The sequence below is a fragment of the Equus asinus genome, chromosome 8 (genome assembly GCF_041296235.1).
Source record: "Equus asinus isolate D_3611 breed Donkey chromosome 8, EquAss-T2T_v2, whole genome shotgun sequence".
Classification (NCBI taxonomy): Eukaryota; Metazoa; Chordata; class Mammalia; order Perissodactyla; family Equidae; genus Equus; species Equus asinus.
In genome coordinates, this window is record NC_091797.1 from 92,917,811 (window position 1) to 92,935,371 (window position 17,561).

Below are 17,561 nucleotides of genomic sequence, written 5' to 3' on the forward strand. Positions count from 1 at the left end.
TCGCTTCCTCATGTGGCTGCCTCGTGAGTACACTCTGTCTGCTGCAATCTCATCATCTGGGTGTCTGGCTTTCTGGGTGGCAGGCAAAAACGAGCGTGGTTCGGTAACAAGAGCCTAGGGTCAGGTAAATTTAGAATGGATAGTGGAAGAGGGGAGGATGAGTACCAGTTGCAGCCCTGAGATGAACTGAAGCAATAGGGGTTGTAATTTATTCCACTAACTTCCCTTTTTTAAGGTTCCACTCATGAAAAGAGGCCCATGGAGCTACTCCTCAACCCCGTATAGAGAAGTAAATATATATATATGGTGTGACGGATGGACTGTAGTGGCCACAAAACATGCTTCTCAGATCTCCTACTGCGGGGAGCACAATTGCCCAACCACCCAGCTGTGCCCTGAAATCCATCGCACGTTCGTGCCAAGGCTATGCTTCCCACGGCCTGCTCCCAGCCATTGCCTGAGCATAGCAGGGATACTGAAGCGGGCCTGTTCCTTGGAGTCACAGGACTCCTCTATTAGGTGGCTGTTTTGTGTCCATCTCAGCCTGTTGATAGTGATATTATCAGTTAGGAATGCCTAGGGCGCTCGCCTGGGCTCGTACTGCTTGCGGCAAGCCCCCACAGACATTTCCCCGACTGAAGCCAATGCTGAGTCTGGACTGGTCCTTGTGGCTCTTATTATGATTGCGAGACATCTCAGGAGCATCAGGGAACTTTGAGAAAAAAAGTTTTATTACTCACAGCTCAGGAGGGTACGTGGCACACCCAGGGCCACACGGCAGGGTCACAGGTAGAGAGAGAGACAGAGAACTCACCTGAGGTTCTGCCTTTATTGGGGTTAAGGGGGGGGGGGTGCCTATGGTTTTGTCGATTCATTCTTTATTGGCAACTTTAAAAGATATGAGCAGGAATTAGGGTGTGGGAAGGGAAAAGCGGGGTCACTTAAAGGGTCAGTTTTGTAGGTTACCTGGGTCTTTCTAAAAGGGGAACTTCACGGGTGGGGGCGGCCTGGCTCCTTATCTATTTGTCTAACGAGTAACCATGTCACACAGATGGCGATATCTTTATTCGATGTGGACGTCTTTGAAATGGATGACTTGGCAATCAAAAGCTTAATATCAAGCACTTACATTAAAATAAAAAATGCTTGTTGTCAGGCACTTACATTATGATGACTCTGATTTGAAGGCTCACCATCAGCCTTACTGAAACTTTCTTAGATCTCTACAGCAGACTAAGACCTGCCTTGCTTATTTCCTCCCTTCCCTCTCTGCTTCACAGGGGTCACGCTCGCACCACAGTCTGATGGGTCCCCTGGCCTCCTAGTCCCATCTAATCCCACCTCGGCCTCTGCTGTTGGGGGACCCTGACTAAGGCAACCAGTCATAGATCTACAGCTCAATGATTTTTCACAAACCAAACATACCCCTATAACCGGCACCCAGATCAGGAAATAGAGCGTGACCAGCATCCCAGAAGCCCTCCCTACTGTGCTCCCTTCCGGCTCCTACCTCTCAAAAAGAATCACTAATATGACTTCCCAAATCATGCCTTAGTTTTGCCTATTTTTGAACTTTATGTCAATTGACTCTCATAGCATGTCTTGTCAAGAACCCCAAGATGTTACCCAATTCACACAGCTATGTAATTTTTATATATGAATACTGCAAAAACAGGAGGATTCTGAGTCAGGGGAAAACGTTCTTTCTTGATACTCACAACCAGATTAACAGCCAGATAACACTGCAGCTTCCATTCCCCACAACCAGCCCCACAGGCAATGCAAGGACAGCCTGGAATGGAATGCAGTGGAAACTTCCTGTGTGAGTGCCCGGTTACACCCCATAAATGAGGGACGGAGAACAATGATTTTCTCCATTTCTACACACAGGAGAAAAGCAGCTGCGTTCTCCTCTCGTGAAAGGAGAGAGAGAAACTTCTGCTCTTTGCAGACTGAATGGAAAGTATTGTAGTTACTTACTCTAACCTGTCAGAATGTAAATACACCACTCCAAGAGCTGGATAAGCCCTAGTGTCTGGTTTTTATGGCATAGAGATGTTCAGAATGTCTGGGCTTCATTCCTTTTGACAAGTAAACACCTCGGGAGATAGTGGTGGCCTAGTCCTCTGGAACCTTGGGAACTGAACCCAGGGGCCTACTTGGCCCTCTCCAGGAGATAAGAGAAGTTTTATTATCTTTTTGGATAAGACCGATTAACTAGACAAATGGCTACAAGCTAAAGTTTCATAGTGTCTGAAAAGTTAAATGTTTTTAGGCAAAGTGAAAGCAAACACATCACCTATCTTCATATTGTACACATTTCCACGTTCAGAAGGCTAGAGCTTTTTACAGGAGCACTGAGACATCCATGGAAGTTTTATTTCCCTACATGCTGTGTTTTCTTTTTTGTCTGGGTTCTTTCCTTCAACATCATGTTTGTGAAATTTATCCTTATTGTTGTGCGAATGTTCATTCATTTGTGTTGCTGTAAAGAATATACTATACTTTATCCATTCTATTTGCGGTAGAGATTAGGTAGTGCAAAACTTCACCAACTGTGAAGATAGGGAATAGTCCAGACTTCTGACACCAGTTACACATATGGGGTTCCCAAGATCATCCTCAGGTTTGACAATGCACTAGAAGGACTTTTAGAACTCAATGAAAGCTGTTATGCCCATGGTTACAGTTTATTACAAGGAAAGGGTACAGATTAAAATCAGCCAAGGGAAGAGACATATGGGGTAGACTCTAGGAAAGTACCAAATGTGGAGCTTCCAGTCATCTTCTCTCTATAGATTGAGGACAGTGTTCCTTTCCTGGCATCAATGTGTGACAATATGCATGGAGTATTGCCAACCAGGGAAGCTCACCCAAGCCTTGGTGTCCAGAGTCTTTATTGGGGATCCGTCGTGTAGGCAGGGTTGACTACCCATAAGGCTGATATCAATTTCCAGCCCTCAGGAGGTCGAGATGGTATAAATCACGTTGTTGATGTGGCTCAAATCTCCCACCCTAAATCATATTATTATGTGGGAAGGCAAAGCCCCACAGGCAAACAAAGACACTCCTATCAGGTGTGATACTCCAAGGGCTTAGAGATTACCTCCCAGAAGCCAAAGGCAAAGGCAGACCTCTGTTTGGGCAAAGTTCAATTCTTTACTATGCAGATCGTTCCTGATTTTTACCTATTATGAATAGTACTGTTATGGCCATTCTTGCACATCTTATTGATTTGTCTGTTTGAGCTATCCATCACTGAGAAAGATGAGTTAAAATCTCACGCTTTGAGGGGCTGGCCCCGTGGCCGAGTGGTGAAGTTCATGCGCTCACTCTGGTTTGGCGGCCTGGGGTTTTGCAGGTTAGGATCCAGAGCCAGACATGATACCGCTCATCAGGCCATGCTGAGGCGGTGTCCCACATAACACAGCTAGAAGGAACCACAACTAGAATATACAACTATGTCCTGGGGAGCTTTGGGGAGAAGAAGAAGAAGAAGGGGAAAAAAAAGATTGGTGACAGATGTTAGCTCAAGCGCTAATCTTTAAAAAAAAATCTCCCACTTTGATAGTGGATTTGTATATTTCTCCTTATAGTTTTATCAAAATTCATCTTTTATCTTGTAGCTATATTATTAGGTTTAGAACGGTTGAAAAATCTTAGTAAGTTGAATCTTTTATCAGTATGTAGTAACTCCCTGTTTCAGTCACTATTGCTGTATAACAAATCACTGCAAAATTTAGGGACTTAAAACAAGAATCATTTTATTATCTCATGGTTTCTGTGGGTTAAAAATCAAGGATGGGCTCCGTTGAGTGGTTCTGTCTTTAGGTCTTTCACGCAGTTGCAGTCGTGAAAGCTGGAAGAGTCTAGGGGCTGGAGAAGCTGGAAGCTGGCTGGATATCCTTCTCTCTCTTTAGGTGATCTCAGGGCTTCTTCAGGTAATCGTGTGGATTACCTTTGTGGGGCTGTTTGGGCTTCCTCCCTGGGTAGCAGCCTCAGGGTGCTTGGGCTGCTTACATGACAGCTCAGGACGCCAGCTCAAGTGTTGCCACGAGCAAGGTGGAAGTACATTTTCTTTTCTGACCTGGAGTCATCTGTTATCACTTCTGCATTCTGCGCTTACAAGCAAGTACCAAACCCACCCAGATTCAGAGGGAGGGGAATGAGACTTGCAGAAGACCATGTGGGACAGGGGATGCTGCTGCAGCCATCTTTCTAAAATACAATCTGATACGCCCTCTTTGTCTCTACTAATGCTTTCTGCTTAAGACTATTTGACTTGATATTAATATAGCTAAGCCAAAATTACTTTGGTTTGCATTTATGTAATACATCTTTTTCTGACCCTTTACCTTCAATCCATTCGTATCCTTATGTTATAGTGATGCGGGGTCAGTGAGCCGAGGAGTTGAAAGAAAGATTTCTTGGACTCTCACGGTCTGGCAGTAGTGCTCTTTTATTTAGAGAATAGTATGGAATAGCATGGGGACAGGACCCACGGGCAGTCAGAGCTGCTACTGCTGCTGCAAACATGCGTTGAGAGTAGGGCTAAATTTAAGGCATAGGTATGTGAGTCATCTCTTTACAAGACAAAGGAAAGAATATGTAAAAATGTGTTTAAAATGGTATCAGTGCAGGTGGGGTCTGGTTATTGGGTGGTCTTATAACTTTTAGATAAGAATCAAACCAGATTAAGTAAATGGCAGAAGCCACCACCTTGAATATTATCTTCAGCTAAAGACAAAGGAGGATGTTGGTGGGGGGAGTCAGCTACATGAGGTTACCAGACAAGCACAATAAACAAGACTTAAGTCCTTGCCATCCCCATTAAGAGTTTCTAGAGATAAGGTCATCCCCCCTGCTTCTTCCTGGTGCAGAGAGGGAGACACCCCCCACAGATGGAGACTTCCTTCAAAAATGCAAATGTCTCTCATCAAAGGGCAAGAAAATTCCACTCCTCAGAGCCTCCTTCTCATCTGCAGTTTTTAACAGGAACCAGCCTAAAATAATCCTCGTCAATAAGAGTGCCTTGTGAAAACAGAATATAGCTGGATATTTTTTTAAACCAATCTGATAGCCTTTGTCCTTTAACTGGACAGTGTAATCCATTTACATGGTCTGTGATGACTGATATATTTGGGTTTATGTCTTCTGCCTAATTTTTCTTCTATTGATTCACTTTTTTTAGGTTTCTTTCTTCTCCCCTTCCCCTTTTTTTTCTTTTGAATTAAATTCTCCATGCTAATTCTGTTTTCCCTTTCAGTAGTTTATGTATTCTGTTTCTGTTCTTTTAACCATTATCTGGAAATTTTAACCTACATATGTGGTTTAGCAGATACCAAATTTAATCATTATTTTAGTCTCCTCAGGAACAGTACAAGGGTCTTAGTACATTTTAACTCCAATCTGATCTCTCTAGACTTACGTACAATTGTATTTTATTTGTATCTTGATTTTTTTTTTTAAGGAAGTTTAGCCCTGAGCTAACATCCACTGCCAGTCCTCTTTTTGCTGAGGAAGATGGGCCCTCTGTGCCTATCTTCCTCTACTTTATATATGGGACACTTGCTACAGCATGGCTTGACACGTGGTGAGTACGTCCATATCTGGGATCCGAACCAGCGAACTCTGTGCCGCTGAAGCAGAACATGTGAACTTAACTGCTGTGCCCCATCTTGATTTTACATCCTTCGTTGGGTATTGCTTTATGTAGTCAATATTTGTTTATATTTTTCCTCAGCCTTGACATTTTCTTTGCTCACGTTCTTTCTTACGTCATAGATTTTCCTTCTGGGGTCATTTTCTTTCTTCTGGAGGTGTGTTAGTAAGGTGCTGTTGCAAGTAAACTCTCGGGTTTTGGTTGTCTTAAAATGTCTTTATTTTACTCTTTTTTTTCCACCGAGGAAGAGCTGCCCTGAGCTAATATCTGTTGCCAATCTTCCTCTTTTTGCATGTGGCTCACTGCCACAGCCTGGCCACTGACAGATGAGTGGTGTAGGTCCTTGCTCAGGAAAAAACCTAGGCCACCAAAGCAGAATGTCTCAGGGCTGGCCCTTAATTTTTGTTTTTGAGTGATAATGTTATTGAACCTCTTAATCTCAAGTTCTTGTGCCCAGTGCCCAATAAACCAATCACTGAGACATCTCTGCTTGAAAATAGACAAAGATTTATTCAAATTGACCAAAACAAGAAGGCAGGAGGATAGGTTCTCTCAAATCTGCCTTTGTAAAAAAAAATTTTTTTTTGAGGAAGATTAGCCCTGAGCTAACATCTGCTGCCAATCCTCCTCTTTTTGCTGAGGAAGACTGGCCCTGAGCTAACGTCCGTGCCCATCTTCCTCTACCTTTTATGTGGGACGCCTACCACAGCATGGGTTGCCAAGCAGTGCCATGTCTGCAGCCAGGATCTGAACCGGTGAACCCCGGGCCACCAAAGCTGAATGTGCAAACTTAACCACTTGCACCACGGGGCCAGCCCTCAAATCCGCCCTAATGAAAGAAGAAAGCAGGGGCAGCAGAAAAATGTTGAAGTGAAAACAAAAAAGAACAAGCAGAAAACACCTGGAAATGGAGATGGTGGCAGTACCAGTGAGACACCTCAGCCTCCTCGCAAGAAAAGGGCTCGAGTAGATCCTACTGTTGAAAATGAGGAAACATTCATGAACAGAGTTGAAGTTAAAGTCAAGATTCCTGAAGAACTAAAACCATGGCTTGTTGATGACTGGGACTTAATTACCCGGCAAAAACAGCTTTTTTATCTTCCTGCCAAGAAGAATGTGCATTCCATTCTAGAGGATTATGCAAATTATAAGAAATCTCGAGGAAACACAGACAATAAGGAGTATGCTGTTAATGAAGTTGTGGCAGGGATAAAGGAATACTTCAATGTAATGTTGGGCACTCAGCTACTCTACAAATTTGAGAGACCACAGTATGCTGAAATCCTTGCAGATCACCCTGATGCTCCCATGTCTCAGGTGTATGGAGCGCCACATCTACTGAGATTATTTGTACGAATTGGAGCAATGTTGGCCTATACACCTCTGGATGAGAAGAGCCTTGCTTTATTACTGAATTATCTTCATGATTTCCTCAAATACCTGGCAAAGAATTCTGCAACTTTGTTTAGTGCCAGCGATTATGAAGTGGCTCCCCCTGAGTACCACCGGAAAGCTGTGTGAGAGGCGCTGACACTCACTTATGTTTGGATCTCTGTAAACACATTTTTGTTCTTAGTCCTTCTCTTGTACAAATGATGTACTTTGAAAATGTCAGTGTATAACAGAATTGATGTTTGTTTGTTTTCTGTTTGATTTTAAACAGAGAAAATAAAAGGGGTTACAGCTCCTTTTTTCTTTTTTTTTTTTCATTTCAAAGTTACTACCAGTGTATTCATGATGGACAATGGAGAGACATACTGTAGAGTGTTTTATTGCCTAGTTGACAAAGCTGCTTTTGAATGCTGGTGGTTCTATTCCTTTGACACTACACACTTTTATAATATGTGTTAATGCTATATGACAAAATGCTCTGATTCCTAGTGCCAAAGGTTCAATTCAGTGTATATAACTGAACACACTCACCCATTTGTGCTTTTTTTTTTAAATGGTGCTTAAAGTAAAGAGCCCATCCTTTGCAAGTCATCCATGTCGTTTCTTAGGCATTCTGTCTTTGCTAAGATTGTTGAAGAATGGTGGCTTGTTTCATGGTTTTTGTATTTGTGTCTAATGCACGTTTTAACATGATAGACGCAATGCATTGTGTAGCTGCAGTTTTCTGGAAAAGTCAATCTTCTAGGAATTGTTTTTCAGATCTTCAATAAATTTTTTCTTTAAATTTCAAAAAAAAAAAAAAAAAAAGAAAGCAGGGGGGTTTTATAGAGCTAAGGGGTGTGGGAGATAGAGTTTCAGAGAAACAAAGGGGAAGTCTGTGTTCCTTTCCCTCCAAATAAGCCCTGGGGCAACCAGACTTCTAGGCATCAGTGGCGGCTGGGGGCTGGTTATCTGGTGGTCATAGCTTCCTTAAAGGCATTCTTTTTCTTCTGCAAAACAAGCTCATCAATCCTTGGGACCCTTGAGTCGTCCCTCAGGTTAAACAAGAAAACAGCAAATTATCAAGATCAACTTCTTTTCATCTGAGTCTGTGCTGGGAACAAGGTTGAAGGATAATCATGCTCTTATTGAATATTTACAGTAACCCTCATGTACCTGCCTTCAATAATCCCACTAGGTATAGAATTCCAGGTTGGGGGCCGGCCCCATGGCCAAGCGGTTAAGTTTGCATGCTCCTCTTCAGCAGCCCAGGGTTTCCCCAGTTTGGATCCTGGGTGCGGACGTGGCACTGCTCATCAAGCCATGCTGGGTTGGCGTCCCATGTAGCACAACCAGGAGGATGTACAACTAGAATATATACAACTATGTACTAAGGCCTTTGGGGAGGAGAAGAAGAAGAAGGGGAAAAAAAAAGAATATTGGGAGATTGGCAACAGATGTTAGCTCAGGTGCCAATCTTTAAAAAAAAAAAAAGGAATTCCAGGTGGCTAGTATATTCACTCAACACAATGAAGAGATCATTCTAGTGTGTTCTGACTTCCATTGTTACTATTGAGAAATTTTCTGTCAGTAGAATTATTGTCTTTTTGTTGATAACTTGTCTTTTTCTGGCTTCTTTTAAGATATTCTCTTTATCTTTGATGTTTTTAGTTTTGTTATGATGCACCTAGGTTTGGATTTGTTTTTATTTATCTGGCTTGAGATGCACTGGTATTTCTCATTCTGAGGATGCATATCTTTTCTCAATTCTGGAAAATTCTCAGCCATTATCTTTTCAAATGTTGCCTCTTCTTCATTATCACCATTTTCTTCTCCTGCAGTTTCCATTAGACTTATGTTGGACCACCTTACACTACCTTCCATGCCTCTTAACTGCTCCCATTTTTTTGAAATCACATTTTAATTTATTTAACTTGCAAAAAGAGGCATAAAATTAGTATGGATGGACTGACTGAGACAAAATTGAAGTCAACTAACTATGATATTTGATAAACTATCAAAAAAGATGATACTAAATTTTTAGTTTCTACTATGGACAAAGTCAAGATGTGTGTCCTTGAGCACTTAGTTAAAATATGGTTCTCCTAAAACACATCATTTTTTTACCTAGTCTTAAGAAAAACCCCATCCTCCACAAGTCACTGAAAATCAGTAGACTCTCTGAGCATGGGATTATCTATTTAGGAACACCCGCAAAAGTACCTTCAAAGTCCATGTGGCATGATGTGAACTTCAAAAGATGAGGTGATCATTTTTAAGGAAACTCTTCCTTTTTAAAAAAATAGACTTTATCTTTTAGAACAGTTTTAGTTTTACATGAAAATTGAGTAGAGGGACCCGCCCAGTGGTGCAGCAGTTAAGTTTGTGCCTTCCGCTTTGGCGGCCTGGGGCTCACCAGTTTGGATCCTGGGCACGGACCTACCCACCACTTATCAAGCCATGCTGTGGCAGGCGTCCCACATATAAAATAGAGGAAGCTGGGCACAGATGTTAGCTCAGGGCCAATCTTCCTCAACGAAAAGAGGGGGATTGGCGATGGATATTAGCTCAGGGCTGGTCTTCCTCAGGAAAAAGAAAAAACTGGGTAGATAATACAGAATTCCCCTGAGAAACCTATCTTCTATCATCTGTCGTCCATTTACTTAATCATTCAATTCCAGTACATAAGTCTAATAGTATCAAAATTATTAACCTATACCCTCGTGAGATACAACTTTGTCAATTAGAGTGCAGTGCTTATGTGCAGATCCTTTTGCCTTTACTCATACAGACTCCACTCATTATCAAAGTAACTTAGGTCAGCACCTTTCCCCCCACCTTTCCCACCCCCCTTCAGTGAGGTTGTTTCATACATTCGTAATACAGCTAGATTGTTTGTCACATTCTGCCTTTCATCCTGAGATTCCCTGATCTCCTAAACGATTTTTTAAAATTTGCATGCATTAAGATTCATTCTATGTGTTGTAAAGTTCTATAGGTTTTGAGAAACACATAGTACTAGGATCCACCATTATACCATCATACAGAGTCGTTTTCCCATGCTGAAAAACCCCCTGTGCTTGCTTCGCCTGTTCAGCCTCCACTCTCCCCGTCCCTTCCCCTCAACCTCTGGCAACTACTGAGCTTCTTACTATCTCTATAGTTTTGCCTCTTCCAGAATGTTAGATAATTGGAGTCATATGGTATGTAGACTTTTCAGTCTCACTTCTTTCTCCACTCAGCAACACGCATGTCTTTTTGTGGCTTGATAGCTCATTTCCTTTGGTTGCTATTTTTATTCAGACAATATTTCCTTGTGTACATGTACCAGAATTTGTTTATCCATTCACCTATTGAAGGACACTTTGGTTGTTTCCAGTTTTTGGCAATTATGAAGAAAGTTATTATAAACTTTCACATGCAGACTTTTGTGTGGACAGAAGTCTTCAAATCTGTTGGGTAAACAGCTGGGAACATGACTGAGGATCTGAGAGAAGACTATGTTTTGTTTTGTAAGAAACTGCCAAACTCTGTTCCAAAGTGGCTGTACCATGTTGCATTCCCACCAGCAAGGAATGAGAGTTCCTGTTGCTCCGCATTCCTTTTCTTTTTTTTTCTTTTTTTTGAGGAAGACTAGCCCTAAGCTAACTGCTGCCAATCCTCCTCTTTTTGCTGAGGAAGACTGGCCCTCAACTAACATTCACTCCCATCTTCCTCTACTGTATATCTATGGCATGCCTACCACAGCATGGCTTTTGCCAAGCAGTGCCATGTCTGCACCCGGGATCCGAACCCATGAACCCCGGGCCGCCAAGAAGCCGAACGAGAAGCGAACTTAACTGCTGCGCCACCAGGCTAGCCCCAGCTCTGCATTCTTAACAGCATTTGGTGTTGTCAGTGTTTTGGATTTGGGCTATTCTTGTAGGTGTCTAGTGGCATTGTTATTGCTTTAATTTGCAATTACCTATTGACATATGATGTGGAGCATCTTTTCATATGCTTATTTGCCATGTATTTATCATCTTTGGGAAGATGTCTGTTCAAGCCTTTTGCCCATTTTTTAACCTAGTTGTTTGTTTTCTTATTGTCGAGTTTTAAGATTTCTTTGTATATTTTGGATGTCTTTTATCAGATATGTCTCTTGCAAATACTTTCTCCCACTCTCTGGTTTGTCTTCTCATTCTCTTGACAGTGTCCTTAACAGAGCAGAAGGTGTTAATTTCAATGAAGTCCAGCTTATCAATCATTTCTTTCACAGACCATGCCTTTGGTGTTGTAGCTAAAAAGTCATCACCTTTCCTAGAAGTTTTATAGTTTTGCCTTTTACATTTATGTCCACTTTGAACTAGCTTTTTGTGAAAGCTATAAGATATATTTTTAGGTTGAATTTTTCTTTTTTTTTTTTTTTTGCATACAGACATCCGATTGTTCCAGCACTATTTGTTGAAATGACTATCCTTTCTCTGTTGTCGGTTGCCTTTTTTTTTTTTGAGGAAGATTAGCCCTGAGCTAACATCCGCTGCCAAACCTCCTCTTTTTGCTGAGGAAGACTGGCCCTGAGCTAACATCCGTGCCCATCTTCCTCTACTTTATATGTGGGACAACTGCCACAGCATGGCGTGCCAAGCAGTGCCATGTCCACACCCGGGATCCAACCAGGGAACCCCGGGCCACTGAAGCAGAACGTGCACAATTAACCACTGTGCTCCCAGGCCGGCCCCTATCAGTTGCCTTTGCTCCTTTGTTAAAATATCAGTTGACAGGGCCAGCCCAGCGGCATAGTGGCTAAGTTTGTGCACTCTGGTTTAGCAGCCCTGTGGTTCAGATCCCGGGCACAGACCTACACACTGCCTGTTAACCCATGCTGTGGCAGGCATCCCACATATAAAACAGAGGAAGATGGGCCCGGATATTAGCTCAGGGCCAATCTTTCTCAGCAAAAAGAGGAGGATTGGCAGTGGATGTTAGCTCAGGGCTAACCTTCCTCAAAAAAAAAAAAAAAAAAAATCCACCAGCCTGGTGGCACAGCGGTTAAGTGCGCATGTTCTGCTTCTTGGCAGCCCAGGGTTTGCCGGTTCAGATCCCGGGTGCGGATATGACACCGCCTTGGCAAGCCGTGCTGTGGTAGGTGTCCCACATATAAAGTAGAGGAAGATGGGCACTGATGTGAGCTTAGGGCCAGTCTTCCTTAGCAAAAAGAGGAGGATTGGCAGCAGATGTTACTCAGGGCTAATCTTCCTAAATATATATATATATATATATTATATTATATATATATATCAGTTGACTATTTTTGTGTGGGTCGGTTTCTTGGGCTCTCTAGTCTATCCCGTTGGTCAATCTGTTGATTCTCACCAATACTACAGTGTCTTGATTATTGTAGCTTTACAGTAAATCTTGAAGCCAGGTAGTATCAGTCCTCCAACTTTGTTCTTCTTCAGCATTTTGTTGATTATCCTAGGTCTTTTGCCTTTCCATATAAGCTTTAGAATCAGTTTGTCAATATTCACAAAATAGCTCACTGGGATTTTGATTGGGATCATTTGAATTTATAGATCACGCCGGGAAGAATTGGCATCTGAACAACACTGAGTCTTCCAATCCATGAGCACGGAATCTCTCTCCATTTATTTAGATCTTTGATTTACCTTATCAGCATTTTATAGTTTCCTGTATATAGATTCCATACATATTTTGTTAAATTCACCGCTCACATTGTTTTACCTCTCTGTCTTTTGGAATTCTTTGAGGCCCAGGTTTGAAGTACATTCCAAAAGAGGTATCATTTTCTTCTGCCGTGTACTGGGCTGCCTTTAAAAAAGTATTTATAATAACAATAGTAATAATAATTAGTCACTTTTAGCTTTTTTTTTTTTAATTGAGGAAGATTAGCCCTGAGCTAACGTCACTACCAATCCTCCCCTTTTTGCTGAGCAAGACTGGCCCTGAGCTAACATCCATGCCCATCTTCCTCTACTTTATATGTGGGATGACTACCACAGGATGGCTTGATAAGGGGTGCGTAGGTCTGCACCTCGGATCCGAACCGGCAAACCTCGGGCCACCAAAGCAGAACGTGAAAACTTAAATGCCGCGCTACCAGGCTGACCCAATCACTTTCAGTCTTAATTTTATTATTATGGTCTTAACAGCAGGAATGGAAGCACTCCTAGAAAGGCAGCGTGCAGCAGAGGAAGGTGCCTCCGCCACTGCCTGTTGTGACCTCAGGATAGTCAGTTGTGCCCTCCAAGCCTCAGTTTCTTCATTAGCAAGCTGGAGGATGATGGAGTGGTCCTGAGGACTGATTGAAAAAAAATGTATGTCCATTGCTTGGCACAGGGGGAGCCCTCAGTTGATATATCTTGACACTGCTTCATGAGCACAGACTGTCGGCCAGTTACCTGACCTACTTTAATCTTCATAAAAACTCTCCCCGACGTGGGTATTGTTATGACCCCATTAGAGAGAAGGAAACTGAGGCAGAGAAAGTAATGTGTCCAAATCCACACAGAAGTAGGTGGCATAGTCTGAGCCGAGCTGGTCCGATACTGGGTCCATGTCCTTCCAGCTATGCCATTTCGGATCACCAGGACCTGGAGGCGCTGTCTCTTCCACTGTTTGCCTGATGGCCCCCTTTCCTCATCTACCTCCAGGAAGGCACTGTTCTCTCTACCTGCAACACTCTTCCTGCCTAGAGAAGTGGCCAAAGGTGAAGGAAGATGGGCCCAATATTTACTTTGGAGCCGGATCCAGAGCTCCGCAGAGGAGCCCGTTGATGCGAAACAGTTCTGAAAATATGTCTGAGCAGCTCTCCTGGGACTCGCCTGCAGGAACGCAGTGAGTGCCTTCCAGGGGTCCTGGTCAGGACAGCCAGCCTTGGAGGAGGGAGGGTGGCGCAGGGGACAGAAAGGAGGGCTGTCAGACAAGATTACTCAGGCCCTGTCACAGCATCGTCCGAGGTTTCCCAGCAGTGCATGCCTTAACATTCGTGTGTCACACCCGGGCTGTTTTCCCTTACTTGGCTGGAATCCACACCCTCAGAATGGAGAAATTCGCTGAGCGCTCACTTACGCTTCCCTGCCGCACTTCCCTGGACTTTGACGCTTAGCTATTAACAAGCGCTGAAATTCCACGAGCTTGAACCGTGTGCCAGTCACTGTGCTCAGATCACTTTATAAGCATTCTCATTTAGTCCTGATGAGAAACCTTTGAGCATGGGTTACACTCCCATTTTACAAGAAACAGGCTTAGAAGGGTGAGGTGACTTGCTGAAGGCCACAGACACAGGGTGGAGTCCAGGTCTGTAGGATGACCCTTTTCTGCTGTTGAGGTTTCATAAATTAACTTTTTTGCCTTATCAAGGACAATCTTAAGTGAAACTAGCTTGTTTTCCCCCCGGAATGCGTGGAGGTAAAGAATAAAATGACTGCTAGTCCGGTTTGGTGGCACTGCCTTGATTCCTGTTAAGGTACCAGCACTTTTCGACACTGCTTTGCACCATCAGTGCAAATGCCCAAACAGTGGAAAAAGCAACTAATATCTTAATATTATTTTTGAAAGTAATTTTGAACTCACAGACCCTTTAACAGAGTCTTGGAGACGCCCAGGGATTCACAGACCACACTTTGAGAAGCACTCTGTAGGTTATGGGACTATTGATTTTTTTTTCCTTTTGTTTCTCTTTCTCCTCTTCCTCCTCCTTTTCCTCCTTCTTTTTCTCCCTTAACAAATCTGTATTTTCTAATTTTTTTGTGCAATCAACGTGTATTACTTCCGTAACTTTTTAAAGTTAAGATTGTGAACATCTTTCCGTGTTAAATGGCCCCTAAAACACGGTAGTTATGTATTTGTTACCGAGCCCCAAGGGACTGGTGACCTGCAAGTGGGTCCTTTTGCCCGGAGCGGCCCACGCCAACAGAACAAGACCGGGTTGGGAATAGCAGAGCAGAAATGTTATTCATTGATCAGTGAATGGAGGAGGCAGAGCTCGTGCTCTGAAATCCCTTCTCCCTGAAAGGGAAGGTGAGCAGGGTTCTCACGGGGGTGTGTGAAGGAGGAGGGATCTCCGTGTCATCGCTCTGGGCCGGGACTCGTGTGGCATGCGCAGATCCTCCCTTCTTGCACACGGCACCTTTTGCACACATTTCCTTTTGCACATGGCACCCCATCGCCATTTTGGACCTTTCTGGTTTGGACCGGTTCTGCGGTTTGGCCAACTGGCGATATTCTGCCTTGGTTCCTCTACGCAAGCACAACTTAAAAACCAAGCATTAGACATGGAAAATGTTCTTAGGGACTTCTCTGGGTGACATATTTGCATTTTTAATTAATAAAATGGGGGGCCAGCCCTGTGGCCTAGTGGTTAAGTTCACGCACTCTGCTTCGGCAGCCCAGGGTTTCGCCGGTTCGGATCCTGGGCACGGACGTGGCACCACTCATCAGGCCACGTTGAGGCGGCGTCCCACATGCCACAACTAGACGGATCCACACCTAAAATATACAACTATATACTGGGGGGATCTGGGGAGAAAAAAGCAGAAAAAAAAAATGATTGGCAACGGTTTTTAGCTCAGGTGCCAATCTTTAAAGATTTTATTTTTTTCCTTTTTCTCCCCAAAGTCCCCCAGTACATAGTTGTATGTTCTTCATTGTGGGTCCTTCTGGTTGTGGCATGTGGGACGCTGCCTCAGCGTGGTTTGATGAGCAGTGCCATGTCCGCGCCCAGGATTCGAACCAACGAAACACTGGGCCGCCTGCAGCGGAGCACGCGAACTTAACCACTCGGCCACGGGGCCAGCCCCAGGTGCCAATCTTTAAAAAAAAAAAATTTAATAAAATGGATAGTCCATCTATAACCATATAGTCACATATTTGCCATATCCAGTCTTCTTCTGCCGTCTTCATGCATAGAACTTTGCTTTCGAGTCTTTCTTTGGCTCTGTCCTAGCCCAACTCTCCTAAGACCACCAGGAGCAAACCTTTAGTGTGACAAAATCAGCTTTGTTGACCATTGCGTTGCGGGAGAGCACCCAGCACAGGGACTGTGGGCTGCTGACCACACAAAGGGAGAGGCTATGGCAGGATTTGGGGGCAGGGCAGACTTAGGTGAAATGTAAACCAAGCAGTGTTTTGACAGGCTCGACGCAATGCAGAGCTGCAGGAGAGGGGTCAACCTCAGGTCTGGACAGCAAAGTGGACCTGTTACCGAAACCAAAGTGGGTTCGCCTCCTGGAGAGTTAAATCAGACTCTCCACCACAAGTAGTCGTCTCACAAAGTAAAGTATATTTGCAGCAAATAGGCCATGCGGAATCATTTCCAAATTCATGGCGTCTATGAACAAAGGGAAGCAGGGACTTTTATTTGGGACAAGGAATGACGATTCAAAAGGGAGAGGTGGGTATTCGCTTGCGCAGGTGCAGTTGGAAAACATGCTTCCACGTCCGCTGCAGGTGATGGTAATAAGGCCAAAGCTCCTCCTGGAGAGATCTTAGTGTTAAAAATGAGGCAAAGGTCCTAGGTGTCACTCTTTGGTGAGGCTTGGTCTGGTTCAGGCTGGTTGGTGATTGCATCTCCCGCATAACAAAAGGAAAAACGATTTGGAAAAGCAGTTAAATTCTTTCAAACCCACCCTTGAGTTCCTTGGGGCAACTAGTTGGTGACAGACTCGCCCAGAGTCCTCTTCCTTTGGAAACTACAAAGTTAAGATAGGCCTGAGATGTTGAGTCCAGAAACTCCTTATTTGAGGCTGCTTCCCTGTGACAAGGTGACAGCTCCTCCAGGAATGTTTCATTCTTCCTAGTATGATTTCAAACAGCAAATTTCTGATAGTTTGTAATTTTAGGGAAAAAAATCTCAGTAAAAAAGTAACAGTCACTCAAAGAACATGGTTATTAGGACACTTTACAGCTGTAACATGACCTTGGGAGAAATAACGTTTCCTATTAACGATACAGGCTCAACACAAGGTTGACATAAAGGAAGCCATATTGAAGAAAAGAAACCATATTGTAACTTTGAATGACCTCTGATTAACTAACCCAGACATGCTCTGTAGGTTTTATGGCCTCTCCCAGCTGCTTTCAGTTGATAACTTTGCTCTTTTGAGTTCCTTAGGAATGTGATGACCGCCAGGCAGAGAGCCTACGCTGATAGCCATCATCAATGACAACTGAAAGAGCAGGGTATAGGCCTTGCTCCGCTCTCTGATGCATATCCAGTAAAACAAAAGCTTATCGGGAACTAAGACCAAATGTCTGCCCCACCGGTAGACCAGCTGCCTCTCTGACCTGGAGATCAGCCCCCTATACAACTTGCCTGTAGTCTTTGTTCTGTAAGATGGTTCATTCGGACATTAGTCGGCCATTTACCCCCTTGCTAACAAGCTGTAACAAAGTCCTGTCTCTCTTACCACCTTTCCTCCTGATTATTGGCATGTCTTTTTTTTTTTTTTTTTTTTGAGGAAGATTAGCCCTGAGCTAACTACTGCCAATCCTCTTCTTTTTGCTGAGGAAGACTGGCCCCGAGCTA

General features: G+C 43.5%; 1 pseudogene; it reads left to right on the plus strand.

Moving 5' to 3' along the window:
• Window positions 1-6,442: 6,442 nt before the first annotated feature.
• LOC139046033 (mortality factor 4-like protein 1 pseudogene) lies at window positions 6,443-7,865 on the plus strand (annotated as a pseudogene).
• The last annotated feature ends 9,696 nt before the right edge of the window (window positions 7,866-17,561 follow it).